The sequence below is a fragment of the Triturus cristatus genome, chromosome 4_2 (assembly GCF_964204655.1).
Source record: "Triturus cristatus chromosome 4_2, aTriCri1.1, whole genome shotgun sequence".
Taxonomy (NCBI): Eukaryota; Metazoa; Chordata; class Amphibia; order Caudata; family Salamandridae; genus Triturus; species Triturus cristatus.
Genome location: NC_140586.1, coordinates 547,542,043 through 547,559,066, shown reverse-complemented (window position 1 = coordinate 547,559,066; position 17,024 = coordinate 547,542,043). Strand labels below are relative to the sequence as shown.

The following is a 17,024-nucleotide window of genomic DNA, read 5'->3' as shown; positions in this document are numbered from 1 at the left end:
TGGTAGAGTACCATTTGTGAAGCCTATGTGGGATGTATTCCTGCCGACATCAGCCTCCTCTGGAGCGCTTGTTGGCTCTATTGGCATTGTGTATGGCTCTGCCTGGGTTCCTGTTGATGGGCCCTTCTCCAACCCCGCTCGAGTGCTCCACTCGTTATGCTAGGAAGTAGGTCAGCGCCAGCCAGAGTCGTACTGACACCGGGTCCTTGCCTATTGTACTTGCGCCAAACTGATGCCCATTCTGACCCACCATCACCTCCACCTGTGCCACCACCTCAGCCAGCTGACTGCCCTCCTCTGATGGATGCGCCAGTGGCACCAATGATCCAGAAGAGAGGCTGAGAGGATTGTACAGGAGGAAGAGTACAGGACAGGTTGAGAGAGCTTGCCCCAACTCTTTGACATAGGATGCATTACTTCTTTGGATTTGATTCTGACCCTGTACAGATAACAGAGTAGCACTATCATGACATAGACAATAGCATTGACATGGCCCATCAATTTCCACCTTACTCTTCAGAGATGGCGATTATCTGGCACTGCAAAATGTCAGTGGTCTGGACACTTCTCCAAACATTGAGATAGACCTTCCTCCAGTCTCGGATCCAGTGGAAGATCCATTGTTCAACCAGTTTTTAAGAAAGCAGCGGAACTGTTCCTACCTTTCAATGACATCCTGATGCAACCTATCATGGGACAAAGACCCATCTGGGTGCAACACGCGCCTGCTTCACACAGGTGATTGGTGGCATGCATCAGTTGTATATTAGATAAGTTTAAAAACAGCAGCAGTGATACAAAAAGTATTGTGCGCTGGGCACAACAGTGAGACTCACCCTATTTGGGTCAATTGTGCACGGCAACATGTACCGGCAGGTGTAGACACTAAAGGTGTAGTGTCCTGGTGACTAAAGGAATTCGGCAGAGTTAAAATAGGGACATACAGGCACAGTTACCTATAAGCAGTATCAAGACAGTGGTTGAAAACACAACAATGGTGGTTCCTAAATGTGTTTCATCACGCTAAGGCATCTGCGCCTAGAGTAGGGACTTTGTGTCACCCTTCTGTTTTGTAAAAGGTGGCATGCAATAAGTAATCCCTCTCAGCCCTACCCGGTGGCTCCTCAGAGGCCAACTAGGGTTGGTATCTGGTTTGCCCCAGGTAAGCGCCGAGGTGGACGACCCGGTACATGCTTCTTGTACAACAGACAGTGACCACTACGCTTAATCCGCACTGAAAAATGCACTGTAATTTCACAGCGGTAGTTCTACTTACATGTGCCAACCTGTGTGTGCTCCGATCGTGTCTTAATGGTAACTCATTTCCAAAGTTTGATCGGGTTAGGCAGAGGGTCGCAAGTGCTTCGTTTATGACCGCATAGATTTTAGGCTGCATATACAGGAGGAAGGTTGTCCTTGATAGGCAGGATGGTCTGGGACTCTGGGCTATGGGCTCTCTGTCTCCCTATGCAGGAAAGCCTGACTGAGATCCACAGACATTCCAGAGGACATCCAAGTCATCCTGATATGCAGCACTCAAACTATTTAATACAGGAAGAGCCACAGCCAATTCAAAGGGCCTTAATCACCACAGAAGGACTACAGGTATTTAGGAAATATCACAGCTTTCAAAAGGTTTCCTAATTCCAGCAGCATCAAACTACTCAGGCTCTGCAGAAGCAACAGAATCCGATGGTTAGGCACCACAGGGTCAGAGGGAAGTGAAATGGCCGGTAGTCTCAGGAGCTGTCCTTCCCCTCATCCTCAGTGTCTTCTGCACCACCTCTCAAGGCCCTTTAGCTCATCCCTTAAGCAGCATGAGTTCCCTGTTGAAGGACAGGCTTCCTCCTTCCTGCAAGGCAGGAAAGGATTAACATCTGACGAACTGGTCTTTCAAATTGTTGAAAGGGGGTATACCCCAGATCCTAACAAGCCCATCGCCTCATCCTGCCTTAGCAGGCTGTGAGGAATTGGGGTGTATTTTATGGTTGTGTAACCGCACCATGTAATACACTTACCAATACGTTTAGGACAAGTAGGTTTTGTTTGTTGAGCATTTGGGTCATCCCTGGGTAGAAGTGGCTCTGACTAGCCAGTTTACACAAGGGAACAATTGTGAGGTATTTAAACAGCAACTGAACAATTGCAGAATAAATACATGAAACACCAATTTATAAAAATAGACTATATTTTTATGTGACTAAATATGGACTTCTTCCACTTAACTTCAAACACGCATCGGCAAATTCAACAAAATTGACACAAACCTTTTCAAGAGAAACTTGGGTAAGTATCAATGAGGTTACTTTGTCACTTTAGGTGACCCTCTCCGGCAGGGAGTCAGTCTGGGGGACCAGCAAGGTTGTCAGGAACAGTTACTTCAAAAGAAGCAGCAGTCTTCAGTTAATATCAGACACTTTTATCTCCTTCCAATAGACTGATATGGAAGTGGTCCTGATGCAAGGTATAATTGATGCTGAAGATGCTCAAGGATGCTGAGGAGGTGATGCATCTTCCTGCCGCTACTCCTTGACCCCTCGGCTTGGTAAGTTGGTCCTAGCCACAGAGTTCCAAGTACCTCGAAGTCCTCTCATTCCTGGCAGATGTCCAGTTGCCACTGGGCTAACAGTTGCCCGGTATCATGGTCATGGCAATTCCTTCCTTGGACAGTAGTTCACTTTCTGGGCAAGCAAGCTACACTTCCACAAGTCTCCTGGGCCCAGTAGACTCACCTGCATCTTTGAGCTTCAGTTCCTACCCCTTGGTGCTGCATGGTGACAAGGACAGCGATAAGAAGATATGGGCTAGCAATTGAGCCAGCAGGCTTCTTTAGCTGTTATGGTCCTGTGCTACAAACAGGAGGTCAGCCAGCTGACCCATAGAGTCTCTTGCTTTGGCTAGAATTTGAAAACAAGTTCCCCACGGGCAGGGCTCAGAAGGCACAGTGCCTTCCCCTTTGCTAGTCACCAGGTTCAGCAGGTGCAGACCATGTCGGTGAAGCCTCTCTTCACTGAGTACTTGGTGCAGCAGGACAGTTCTTCTTCGGTCCTTATCTCTAGTCCATGGAGATCTGAATTCGGTATGCCAGGGGGCCCTTTGTATTACCAGAAAATGCCCCCAGGGTAGACGAGGTTAGTAGCAAATGGACTACTAGAATTTCTCCCTCCTGATGAACACTTCTTATGAAGCGTGGCATCTGGCTTTCCACCCACTTCCAACATGGCAGAACCTTTCCCTTAGTGTGTAGAGCTCCCTAACCCAACCCACAGATGTGGCTACCAAATGGGCTACACACCCCTGAAAAATCAGTTTGTCAACTGGGTTGCCCTCTCCTGCCTGAGTGCCACTCTGTCTCCCTAAACAATAGCACAGCCCCTCTCCCATCTGTTCACCATTTGTCCTTCAATGCAGCTTCTCCTTTGAAGCTCGTCTTTTGGGCCACGACCCTTGTGGCTTCCTGCCAGGGAGAGGTAAAAAACCGCTCCTGCGCAGGCTTCTATTGTCTTCTTTCCTGGGACTTATTTGCACATCTCCCAAGGAGGGCAGAAAGCTGTCTCAGGGACAGACCTGTGTGCAGCCATGGATGAGCACAGGGGATTTAGGGCAATAAAGTGTTAACTTTGTAAAGTTACACACTGCAACAAGTTACTTTAATTTCGACATAGCCAACAAGTTGAACTTAATGTAACGAGTTGTTTGATACCTTACAGTATCAACTTTTGTAGTCTCAATCAGAAGTTAGCAGGGCTGCTCTAGCAGCCTACAACTCTGTCCTCACCAATGGGGCTACTAGCCTTTCCATAGTAAAAATAATAATTGTGAGTTTTTACTGTTAGAACATGTAAAACACAGGTTCCACTTTGTAACACACAGCCTTAGGGCGTGCTAGACCTACCATAGGAATAACGTGCATACTGATTATATTTTGATGGACCTTAGGCTATGGCCCAGAATGATTGATATGGCTGTGGGCTCTACTATTGCCAGTGATCATAATCCCCTTAGGCTCACTTTGGAGGTGCTTTGGGGGGATTCACCTAGTTATCCCAAATCTGTTCTAATAACAAGGGAGCAACTTCCATCAAATAATAACTGTCGAATTGAGTGGCCCCATGTGGCTTTGGACGAAGGCAAGCTTGAATTAATTAAGCAGAACTTACTGACTTCCATAGCAGAGATCCAAAGCTTAACTAATCACCAGGGAGGGCTGGAAACGATTCTGGCTTGTCACAATTGCCTTTTAGAGCAGATAGTGGCATATTTTATTGACCCCATGTGCCCCCTAAATCCTGGGCAGAAGTCAAGATCTCAATTTGCCTGGTTCAACCATTGGCGCCAACTATCTTCATCTATTAGATTGAAGAACTTGGCCCTAATGAGAGAATGAAGGAGGTCCCACAAGTCAGCTCAGGTGAGCGCTAAAAGGCAGTGGGATGATAATAGGTGGAGATTAATTGGGGAAGCTTGTGCTAGCAAAGATTATCAGAAGTTCTGGCTTTTCGTTACTTGGGGGGATGCTAATAGGCCATTACCACGGACTAATAATATTTCTATTGCAGCATGGTATGATTACTTTTCTCTTTTATATTCAGGGCCTTGTATGCCAGCCATACAAGTAATTCCCACAGACTCTGTCTATGTTACAGCCAAGGATTTCTTCTCTAAAAGCGAAATTAGGTCCTGCATTGTTTCAACTGCTAAGGAAAAAGCGCCTTGACCCAATGGTATTCCAGTGGACGTATTTTTACTCAAAAAAGAGAACTAGACAAGTTATATTCTGGCCTTAGCCAATGCAATTGCAGAGGGGGACCAAATACCCAGTTTATGGAAGGGAGCTGAGGGGATTCCCGTATATAGGAAAGGCAATAGATCCTTACCTTGCAACTATAGAATAATTAGTCCCATAGATTGTGTCCAAAAGGTGTTTACTCGTGCACTCCTTATAAAGATACAGGACTGGTTTAGCGAACACACTATCTTGACTCCCTTCCAAACTGGCTTTAGGCAAAACATTAGCAACATCGACCAGGTGTTTTGCTTCCTTCTTCTGACTACGAAGACCACGGTCATTGGTCAGGGGGAGCCTTTAAGTAGCCTTCATAGACCTAAAGACCATTTTTTACCTTGTCCCAAGGAACAAGCTATGGCAAGTCTTGAGAGATATGGGTCTTCCCATGGAGATTCTATCACTCATTATTCACCTCCATGAGGCAAACTTTGCTAGGGCTCGTTGGGTGGTCAAGGCCAGCTCACTGACCCAATAAATGTCAATAGGGGTTTATGTCAGGGCTGCGTACTGGCACCCACCCTTTTTTCCCTTTTGGTGAACGCGTTGTTAAGTTTCTTTCTGATGCTCCAGCAGATGCCCCCACTTTGAGTGGGGTAAAGGTGGTGACCCTACTATTCGCTGATGACACGTTACTAGTATCCAAAACACCAGGAGGGCTTCAGTTGCTCTGTTAGACCTGGCATCTTTCGGCGTGGTTACCCCTGACTTTTTGCCTCTACCACCTGTATTTTTGATGCTATGCTGGATGTCGTTTTTACTGGTATAGATACTTTGGGCACTTTGCCACTGCTAATCAGTGTCAAAGTGCAAGTGCTCCCTAGGGAAATTGTGATGTAATTGGCTATACATGTTTGGCATATTTGTTCTACCTGCAAGGCCCTAGTAAAGTGCACTGAGAGAGCCAGGGCTGGTAGTACAAATGCTACTAGTGGGCTGCAGCACTGATTGCGCCACCCACAGGAGTAGCGCTAAAATGATGTCTTAGGCCTGCTTGCAGTGCCTATGTGCAGTCCAGGACTGCCATGTCGACCTGGCCAGTGCAACCACTGACCAGGCCTTATCCTTCCCTTTCTGTACATGTAAGGCATCCCTATGGTGGCCTTAGGTATCCCCCTGGGCTGGGTGCAGGGTATCTGAAAGTTAGGGCATGTACTGAGGTGTGTAACATGCCCTGGTAGTGAATTACAGCCATTGTCGTTTTTCACTGCTGAGAGGGTATCTTGCCCATAGGACAGAATGGAGGAGGCTGTTTACATGCCTATCTTCCCCTAAAGGCAAGATAGAAAATCCAAGTTTGGTATCTTTGTGTTCAGAATTTAATTATACATCTTTTTAGAAAGATGGTTTTTAAATTCACTGTGTGAGAATAGCACTTTTTAGAAGGTAGCTATTCTCCTGTTTAACCTTCCTGTGTGCCTGTGTGCAGATTGGCTGACTGGTGTCATGTGATGGGCTTGGTGGCTCCAGGAGTCTGGATGAGTCAGCAGCAGGGTGAATAGGGAGATCTGCTCTAGATGGGTGGGAGGAGTAGCCCCTGGGTTTTGAATAGGGCTGCTTCTGCCAGCACAATGCCGGCTCCACCCCCTGCTGGCCAGGCTGAGGACTCTGCCTCTGCCAGCACAAAGAAGGCTCCACCTCCTGCTGGGCGTCCAACGACCCTGCCCCTCACTCTGAAAGGAACCAGGTGCTCCAGGGCAGAGCACACCCAGGAACCTGTTTGAGCAGGGGAATCCCCCCACTGAAACAAAGAGTGACAAAGACTTGGAGGGGTATAAGAAGAGGACCCCAGACACCTAAACTTTAGATCACTGTGGAACTAAGAAGGAACCTCTGCCAAGGAGAAAGCTGGAAGGAACTGAAGAGGAGAAGGCTGCCTGCTTGCTGTTTTGCTTTGCTGCCAAGGAGAGGGAAAGGACTCTGCTGTGTCCCCTTCTTCAAATTCTGATCTCCAAGGGCTTGAGGAGAGCTGGCTCCCTGTTAAGAACTCCCAGGAACAAAAGGACTTCACCACCAGCTCCCCTGGAACTCTGCTGAGGGAGTTCTGACCTGCCTTGAAGTGCTTGCCTAGTCTTGGGGCCTCAGGAGGTCGTTTTGCTGTGTTTGGGAGCTGGAAAGCAGAAAGCGTGAACAAGTGTAACTGGTACCCATCGCATCATCCGTTTGAGGGTCGCATCATCCGGTTGCGAGTCGCAAGATCGAGAGTGCGAGAAGAATTTTATCGCGGTGTCATCACAGCACCTGGAGTCCCCGCATCGCCGAGTGCGTCGAGCATCGTCCCGGTGCGTGAAGATTCCTGACACTGCGAAGGTCGTCGCAGAACTAGTTTGCGGGCCGCACCACTGCCGGTGCGTGAAAGTATCCAGTCGCTGCATGCGTCAACGCAGAGTCCCGTCCCGTGGCGCATCGAGGGTTGTGGCGCCAGAAGTCAACGCTGCGCATCGCGCCCCATCGAAGAGCGTCGCACCGTACCTGTGCGTGAAGCTTTCCCCTAAGAAACCTACGCAACGAAAGCCAAAGACATCGCATCCTTCCCCTACAGATCGGAGCTGGCGCATCCACCTCTGCTGCATGAAGCAGGGCTGCTGCAAAGCCTCCCCAAGGTCTCAGGAGTATCGCATCGCCTTTGCCATCTTCATTGTTATAGCTTTTGGGAACCTTAGCGCAACTACAGGTACTGTTGGGCACGAGAGTGTCGCATTTTGTGCATTGAGAGTCGCATTATGCAGGACACTGATTTTTACATCCTGGAGTACTTTCTACAAACTCTTGAACTATCTTTAAAGTAACCTTTTTAATTGTATGTTGGTTTTTCTGTAGTATTTGGTCTTGTGAAGTTTTTAGTAAAGATACCTTATTGTTCTAAAACTGGTGTAGAGTAAATCTGTGGTGTTTTCACTGTGTTACTGTGAGTGTTGGTACAAATACTTTACACATTGCCTTTGATAGCCTAGACTGCTCAGGCCAAGCTACCTAGAGTGTGAGCAGCCTTGAGACCCTACGGGTGAGTAGTGCGCTCTATAAATGTCTTTGATTGATTGATTGAGCAGGGGTTATCTTAACAGTGTATGCCCCTTTCCCTGACTAGAAGCAAGGGTCCCTACTTGGACAGTGGTACCTACCCTGCCAACTAGGGACCCCCAGATCTAACATTGGTGGTTAGCGGTAAGGATTGAACTTGTATTTGTACTTGACCCACAGTAATTGGTGTACGTCACTAGGAGAGCAGACCATTACACAGCCACATACTGCTGATTGTTGATTTTTTGTTCTATTTTGAGGTAACTCTTGAATTATCATGGCTCCAAGTGAGAAAGCAGCCAGTGTAGAAGGAGAGCTAGAGTTCACCATTGAGGATTTGTATTCATACAAGGTGGAGGAGCTCAAGCGGTTCTGCAAGGATTTTGGTTGTCCCATAAAAAGCAACTTCAGAAAGGAAGAGTTGCAGAAGGTTCTGAAAACCTGGTGGGAGGCTAAAGAGGCTGAGGGAGCAGATGATAATAATGAAGGGAATGGGTTTGGGGCAAATGATTTGCCAGTGGGCAACCCCACCAGCTGAGCGGGGAGCCACCATTCCAGCAGGGGTCTCTCCCCAGCAGAGGAGTTACAAGAGAATCAAAGAATCAGAGTACATGAGCTGGAAGTAATGAAAATGAAAATGGAAATGGCAAAGGAGGAGAAGAAGAATGCCCTTGCTTTTGAGGAAACAAAATTGCTTTTGGCTCATGAGTTGAGCATGAAGGAGCTGGAGATCAAAGCCAGAGAGGTGGAGATCGGCTCAAATGGTGGCAGCAAACAGCCAGCGAAAGGGGGTAAGGTATATATCGCCAAGGATGTGGTTCAGAGTTACAGAGTGAGTGATGATATCTATGGGTGGTTTTCTGCCTATGAGATTTCTTGTAAGATGCATAGAGTGCCTGAAGAAGATTGGGGTGCAGGTCTGTGGAAGCATTTTGAGGCCTCAGGGAGGAGTGCTCTAGAGCCCTTAGAAGCAGCCGGTAACCTGACCTATCCCCATATGAAGGAGGCCTTATGCCTCAGGTTTGGGTTAACCCCAGAACAGTACAGGGTACAGTTCAGGAACTCCAGGAGGGAGGGGTTCCAGACTTGGGTAGAATGTGTAAATCTGTTCTCACATGCACTGGAAGGTTGGATGAAGGGCAGCAAGGTGAATGATTATAAGGGGGTTGTTGAATTTGATCATTTGGGAGCACTTGAGTAGTATATGTGTTCCAGAGCTGCACCAGCATCTTTTAGACCGCAAGCTTACTGATCCCCTTGAGCTTGCACAGGAGGCGGACCGCTGGGTCAGTACCAGGGTCCATAGGGGTTTTGTGGGTACCACAGCCAAAGGTGGGCAGGGTCCCCAGCAGAAGAGTGGGGGGGACAAGGGTAACCAAAAGGAGTTCTCACAAGGGCCCCAAAACAATTCCCAGGGTAACCAGTCCCAGCCCCCCAAGTCAAAACCCAAACCAACCTGGCCCCCTAAGGGCAGGTCGGATAACTGGGGTCCCATTAAGTGTTATCACTGCCAGGAATTGGGTCACAAATCCCCTGCGTGTCCCAAGAAATCCCAGGCACCCTCTGGTGCTCCAACACCGGGTATAGCTAGTGTAGCTTTTGGTGGGGATTTAATTTCTAGTGATTTGGAGGGATTAGCAGTTATGTCCCTTGTCTCTTTAGGAGACACAGAGATGGTCCGGGAAACCCCTGTCCCTGATAACACTAAGAAGTACAGGCAGTGGGTGACCATCAATGGGAAGAGGGTGGAGGCTCTCAGGGACACTGGAGCCAGTGTGACTTCGGTCAGGTGTCAGTGGGTCCATGAGGAGCTGATCATTCCCGATGTACTTCACCCTGTAGTGTCAGCTGACAACTCTGTGCGCCTTTGCAAGGTGGCACATGTTCCCTTTGAGTGGGGGGGGGGGTCTCAGGGCCTCTCAGAGTTGTTGTGAGTCAATCCATGCCAGTAGACCGTCTGCTAGGTAATGACCTGGAGAGTTCCCCGTGCAAGGAGGTGGAACGCCAGGCTCATTTGGAGATGTTGGGTTTGCCTGAGTGGGTCTGTGTGACCACTCGGTCCATGGCAGCCAGACAGGGTTGTGAAGCAGACCTGGAGCCTGAAACAGTGGCCCAGGTCCCTGCCAGAAAGAGGAAGGGCAAGGGGTGTGGTGCGTCCACCCCCGCTGTTCCCACGGTCGAGGAAGGAGCAGACCATGAGGGGGATGCCCTGGAGCCTACAGGGGAACAGGTAGCTGAGCTGGGAGACCAACCTGAGCTGACCCATTGGCAGCAAGAGGGTGGTCCCTCCAGAGAGGAGTTCTGCCAGGCACAGAAGACATACCCTACTCTTGAAGGTCTGCGGCACCAGGCTGCAGACCAGGCAGCAGGTGCTGATCCAAAGAACTTCTTTCTTTACTGGGAGAATGACTTGTTGTACAGTGAGCCTAGGTTTGCTGAGCCCAGTGGATCACGTACCCTGGTGGTACCCGCAGGGTTCAGAGACTTCCTACTGGGTCTGGCTCACGACGTGCCTCTTGCAGGACATCTCGGGCAGGACAAGACCCGACAAAGGCTTGCCACCCACTTTTACTGGCCCGGGATGAAGACGGACGTCGGTTCCTTTTGTAGATCATGCCAGACTTGCCAGGCAAGTGGGAAGGCTGGAGGGAAGTGCAAAGGCCCTCTCCAGCCTTTTCCTGTAGTGAGCACCCCTTTCGAGCGGGTGGGGATAGATATTGTGGGGCCACTGGACCCCAGGACAGCCTTGGGCAACAGGTTCATCCTGGTCCTGGTGGATCATGCCACCTGGTATCCGGAGGCTATCCCTCTCAGGACAACCACAGCCCCGGTGGTGGGCCGTGCGTTGATGGGGATCTTTTCCCATGTGGGTTTCCCCAGAGAGGTGGTATCTGACCGGTATGCCAACTTCATCTCCAGGTATCTGAAGTCTCTGTGGGAGGAGTGTGGGGTAACTTATAAGTTCACCACTCCTTACCACCCTCAAGGAAATGGGTTGGTTGAAAGGTTCAACCGGACCCTGAAGGGCATGATCATGGGGCTGACAGAGCCCATGAGACGGAAGTGGGACGTCTTTTTGCCATGCCTATTATTTGCCTACAGGGAGGTACCACAAAAGTCTCTAGGGTTCAGTCCCTTTGAGCTTTTGTACGGGCACCCTGTTAGAGGACCTCTCAGTCTGGTGAAGGAGGGTTGGGAGAAATCTCCTACGAAAACCCCCCAGGATGTGTTCAGCTATGTGCTGGCCATCCGCAACCAGACACAGCGCTTCAGGACACTCGCTCAGGCGAACCTGGAAGCCAGCCAGGATGAGATGAAGAGATGGTATGACCAGCATACCACTCTGGTGGAGTTTCAACCTGGGCAGATGGTGTGGGTGATGGCACCAGTGGAGCCTTGCGCGCTCCAAGACAAGTGGACTGGGCCATATGAGGTGGTGGAGTGCAAGAGTGAAGTGACCTACCTGGTCAACTTGCGGTCTCCCGGGAACCCCATGAAGGTCCAACATGTGAACCGCCTCAAACCCCATTTTGAGAGGTCTGAAGTAACAATGCTACTTGCTACAGATGCAGGGATGGAGGAGGATAGCGATCCTCTTCCTGACCTCCTGGAAGCTAAGGAGCAAGATGGGTCAGTGGATGGAGTGGTCCTCTCGCCCACCCTGACCCCAGAACAGCAGAGGGACTGTCGCCATGTGTTGGGTCAGTTTGCATCTCTGTTCTCCCTGACCCCCGGTATCACCAACTGGTGTGTCCATGATGTGGACACTGGAGATAGCATGCCTGTAAAACAAAAGTTTTACCTGGTGGCTGACAAGGTCAGAGCCAGCATCAAGAAGAAGGTTTCTAAGATGTTGGAACTAGGGGTGATTGAGCCCTCCAGCAGCCCCTGGGCTAGCCCAGTGGTACTTGTACCAAAAGCTGCTGCGCCAGGTGCCACTCCAGAACTTAGGTTTTGTGTGGACTACAGTGGGCTCAATGCGGTCACGAAGACTAACGCACACTCCATCCCCAGAGCCAGTGGCGGCTGGTGACATTTGAAAGTGGTGGGGCATAAACTTTCTGTTGCAGGGCACCGTGGCGAGCGAGCGTAGCGAGTGAGCCCGAAAAGCTTAAGGGGGGTTCGGGGGGGTTCACTCCCCGAGAAAATTTTGAAAAAAGAGTGAGTAAATGGTGCATTTTCAAGCAAATTTGAGAAGCAAGAAGGTTAATAAAGCAATTGTGAAAGTGCAGTTATTGCATTAATAAAGGGATGTCATATAACATGTAGATAGAAATGTTTTTGAAGCTTGGCCCTGCCAGTGCCACGCACCTCTGAGCAATATGCACGTTGTGTGCCAGCAGGGCTTAGCGTCAGAAACATTTCTATAGTTATGTTTTTCTATTACAGGAAAACACAAGAAATGGGCTCCTGACCAGCAGCAGTTATCTGGCATGCATTTCAAAACACTGTGTGGTCTTATGTTGTTGAATATTCATGTCCTGCTCTTGAAGCTGGCCTTTACTAGGTTTAATCAATAGCTGTCCCAAATGCAGAGTGAAATAAATCTATGGACAGCAGCACTGCGAAAAATAGATCAATGGACTATTGGTAAATCAGTGACGTTATCAAGTATCTGGTTCCAGAGCTCTCAGGGCTCTGTACAAATGGATGGTGCAGGCACAGGTTCTTTATCATTACACACCACAATTCTAACCATCACTGGCACTCCAGACAGCATCCACTGCACCACATTCATGACTCGCAGAGCTCCTTGGTATTCTAGTATTAGGATCTAACACACAGCTCTGCGAAAGCACCTCGTTCCTAACAAACAATTAGGTGAAAATGCCTCTGCTTTTCCAATACTAAGTTCCCACACAGATCTCTGCTAGCCAGGTGACTACAGCTATGACCTGAAGCAACCTTGGTACTCGAGTGCTGAGCTCCGAAGAGGCCATTTATAATGCACCTATTGACTCCACGTCTTTTCAGACTTACACATGCTGCTATTCCAGAACTGGAACTCCAGAACCAGGTGTGACAAAGCACCCCAGAGATGGATCCAATAGCCAGTTCTGACAGAGCACCTCAACCTAACCTGAATCACCCCCCATTGGACTGTTATCGTAAAACTGTAATCAACACACAACTTTGCCAATATGTATCTTATTTCAGAAGTGACCCACTGTCTATTTCTCTAGTCACAGCGCCACCAATGATTCCACCAGGGCACTCCAACACCACATTTTCGCACACTTTTGCCGGCACTGAGACTCACACATAGATGTCACAAGAGACATCATTTATGCCCTGGTCCCTCACAACAGAAACTGTTATAACTCTTTTTGGTGAACAGCCCCTCATAAGGACATTTGGGTGAAATGTCAACAATGCACCAATCATGAAAAAAAATAAGCGTTGATGTCTCTTCGGTTTTTGGGAACAAAGGACCATGGTAGTGTGCACAGCTTTCCCACTGCACTACCAGGGAACACGCTTCAGTACCCGATGCTAATTACAAAACCGTTGTTCTTTCCTTCAGAAATGCTTTATTTGCTCGATCATTGAAATCTTTTTCCCCCATTGTGGCCTGGCCTCAGATTAAACACTTCAGGCACCTTGCCTAGTCTCCAATACCTGACCCTACCTCAAACCCAAACTATTCCATCTGCGTCCATTCTTGGTTGGGCAAAAATAATTAGAGTGCAGTGACCAACAGGCGGGGGCACAGACCTGAGGGCCTGTGCACCCCATGTACACGTACAAAGGTGTCTCCATTCAGATATGGCAGAACAGCACACATACTCAAGAGTCAGTGATTACTGCTCAGACCCCCACCCAAAGGCTCCCAAAGGCCCACATAGGCTGGTCAAGTCTCAGCACATGACCAAGACCAGCTAGTAGAAACCCCATTGCTCTGCCAGTCTCAGGCGGAAGCTGTAAAGCACAGCCATGTTCAATTAAATGTTGTCAAGGCCACACAAATGCAGAACCATAGTCAACAGTGGTGCCAGTAAAGTGGTAGCACACTGCACAAAATATGAAAAGCATAAGAATCAGAAGTGCAAGCCTGCCTTGCAGAAAGGACGTGAAGTACTGGCAGCAGCAGTAGATCGAGCCTGCCAACAAAAAAGATATACTGGGGGAAACCATAAACTCGATAAGTTGGACAAGACATCCACTGTTCTCCCATTCTGTTGACTTATCGACTATGAAAATGAAAGTGCTTAATGATTATTATTGTATGACTTTGTTCCATATGCATCTGATAAGTTGTACTAGATTTGATTTTGCTTCTATGAGCATGTAAACTACGCCAATAAGTTAAATTAGTGATTTATTGCACCAACTACAGTGAAGCCTCAGCAATCTGCACGTCACATGTTTCAGTAATGGTAGTGCAACTCAATAACCATCCAACAAACGTGTATAAAATGAGAAAAACTACAGGCTATTATGTCATCCAGCAATCGGTTTTTACAAGTTGTTTGTTTTTGGAGCCTATGTAGCATTATCAAGAGAACTGACACGTATTTTCTGATGACAACAGCAACTGGACATCTAACAGATCTACTTAATGTCTTTATGTGTTAGATGCGTTAAAGTGAAATTAGCTCACATACTTTTACCAGCAAGATGGCTCCGTGGGTTAATTTATTGTGGCTGCTAGAATCTTCTGTCACCTGCAAGTCACACGTTTGAATCACAGCTAGATTGCCGGAGTCAATAATACATCTGACCAGTGAATCGAGTGCTATTAAATTGGGTAATGCCTACTAAATACAGTACTTAGCAATCGGAAATCTACAATATGGAGCACTATATATAAACAAATTACAATAACAAAGTGCTTTCTTAATTTGCTTTCAATAGGGAGAAACATAAATATCTGTATAGTTATGCAAACCTTGCTCGCCGTATTGTAATATTACTTATTAATTATAAGGGGTTTCCAATGTATTCGTCTCCTGTCTGAAACTGCACTTTCAAAGGAATTAAAGACTATGGTCAAGATGAGAAGTAAAATGATAAGAATATAACAAGTATAAAAAGTAACTGATATATGGATGCGTAAATACATAATTGATTGGAAACTGAAGTACTGTGAAAGAGCCACCTGCACTAGAAAACGAGATGCTTCCAAACGCCACAGTGCTTTTGAAATACTATGAAAGCAATTCAGTTCAGAAGAACCAATCCTGAAAATCGGATACAAGGCAACCCTGCTCCGAGGAAGATACTGTTAAATCGTTTGCTAGAAGAATGGGAATCGGCGAAGGATTTAAGAAAATCATTTGAAACAGCTGAAACCAGTTTCAAGTAAATGCTGAATGAAAGAATGGCATGAATAAATTGTAAAGAATGCGTCAATAAGAAAGACAACTTTTACACCTCACAATATATGCAATCATATTGGATCGTTCTTGAAAATCCATAATTTAGGGAGAGGTTGAGCCCGAGCTAGTAATAACGACATTGTGTCTGTGTAGCGAAAAAAGTAAAGAATCCTCATCGTGCTTCCTTCCGAGTGCGGTATTACTAATGGTGTTCCCTACTAATGACGGTCTTAGAGTAGACTGAGTGGCATCAATTTCTAGCCAGTAGGCCTCCCTTAATTTAATGAATACAATAAAAAAATAAACTTACCAGGCATCTCCATTCTCCTCCGGTCCTGCGCGTCTCCTCTGCTCTGCAAGGTGCTGCAACTAACTTCTCCAATCTCCCTGCTCTTTTCTTTTGCAAATACTAAACGGCCAAATCAGGAGACTGGATGCGACGGGAGGCGGCTGACCCTTGTTTACTTACTTTGTACTTTTGATTGGGCATGGGGCGACTTTGCAAAAAACGCGTCACCGCCCGAGCAGGATCCGATTCAGAGGCTTGCACACTACACTAGGCATGCGCAGCATACCTAATGCTTTGTGAATGAGAGTGAGGACCAACGCTCCTCACTCACATGCGCAGTCAGACCACCATCTTCTAGACTCCTGCTTTGAGTGCTCTCCCCCGCCTGCGCTGTGAGCTGACCTGCGCACTTTCACCCGCCCGGCCCAGAAATGTAAACAGACGAATTGAAAGCGGTCAATTCATCTGCTTACATTCCGTTGCCCGAACTGCAGACAGTGAGTGAGCAAGTATTTTCTTTTGTGGGGCACCGCCCCAGCGCCCCCTATGGACCAGCCGCCACTGCCCAGAGCTGATGAGCTTGTGGATCGGTTGGGAGTTGCCAACTACCTCAGTACGTTTGATTTAACTTCTGGGTACTGGCAGATTGCCTTAACTGATGGGGCCAAAGAGAGGTCTGCGTTTTCAACGCCAGAGGGGCACTTCCAGTTCCGTGTCATGCCCTTTGGGTTGAAGAACGCCCCTGCCACATTCCACAGACTGGTCAACCAGGTACTGTCCGGGCTGGAGCAATTCAGCGCCGCATATCTGGATGACATTGCTGTGTTCAGCTCCACTTGGGAAGAACACCTGCAATACCTCTGCGCAGTGTTGAAGGCTCTGCACAGTGCAGGCCTCACTATCAAGGCCAGTAAGTGCCAGAGAGGGCAGGGTTAAGTGGTGTATTTGGGACACCAGGTAGGAAGCGGCCAGGTGGCGCCCCTACCAGCCAAGATAAATACCATCAGGGCTTGGGAACCCCCCAGGACCCAGACAGAGGTGAGAGACTTCTTAGGACTCATCGGGTACTATCGCCGTTTTGTCAAGGGGTATGGAACCATTGTTGCTCCCTTGACAGAACTAACTTCCAAGGAGTTACCCAAGAGAGTGATTTGGACCAGTGCCTGCCAAGAAGCTTTTGATGCCCTGAAGGAGGCCATGTGTACAGCACCTGTACTCAAGGGGCCTGACTTCTCCAAGGAATTCATAGTGCAGACAGACGCTTCTGAGCATGGAGTGGGAGCAGTGCTCTCACAACTAAATGATGAGGACTTGGACCAACCTGTAGCTTTCCTTAGCAGGAGGCTACTTCCCAGGGAACAGAGGTGGAGTGCTATTGAGAGGGAAGCTTTTGCTGTGGTCTGGGCTCTGAAGAAGCTGAGACCCTACTTGTTTGGGACACACTTCCGGGTTCAGACAGACCACAGGCCCCTTAGATGGTTGATGCAGATGAGGGGTGAGAATCCTAAGCTGTTGAGGTGGTCCATTTCCCTACAGGGGATGGACTTCACGGTGGAACACCGTCCCGGTACAGACCACGCCAACGCTGACGGTCTGTCCAGGTTTTTTC

General features: G+C 48.2%; 1 protein-coding gene across 1 annotated transcript in view; it reads left to right on the top strand.

Annotated features, from left to right (window-relative positions):
- HFM1 (helicase for meiosis 1) overlaps positions 1 to 17,024 on the top strand; it is a 3,754,865-nt gene that overhangs the window by 1,405,563 nt on the left and 2,332,278 nt on the right. The window lies entirely within an intron of this gene.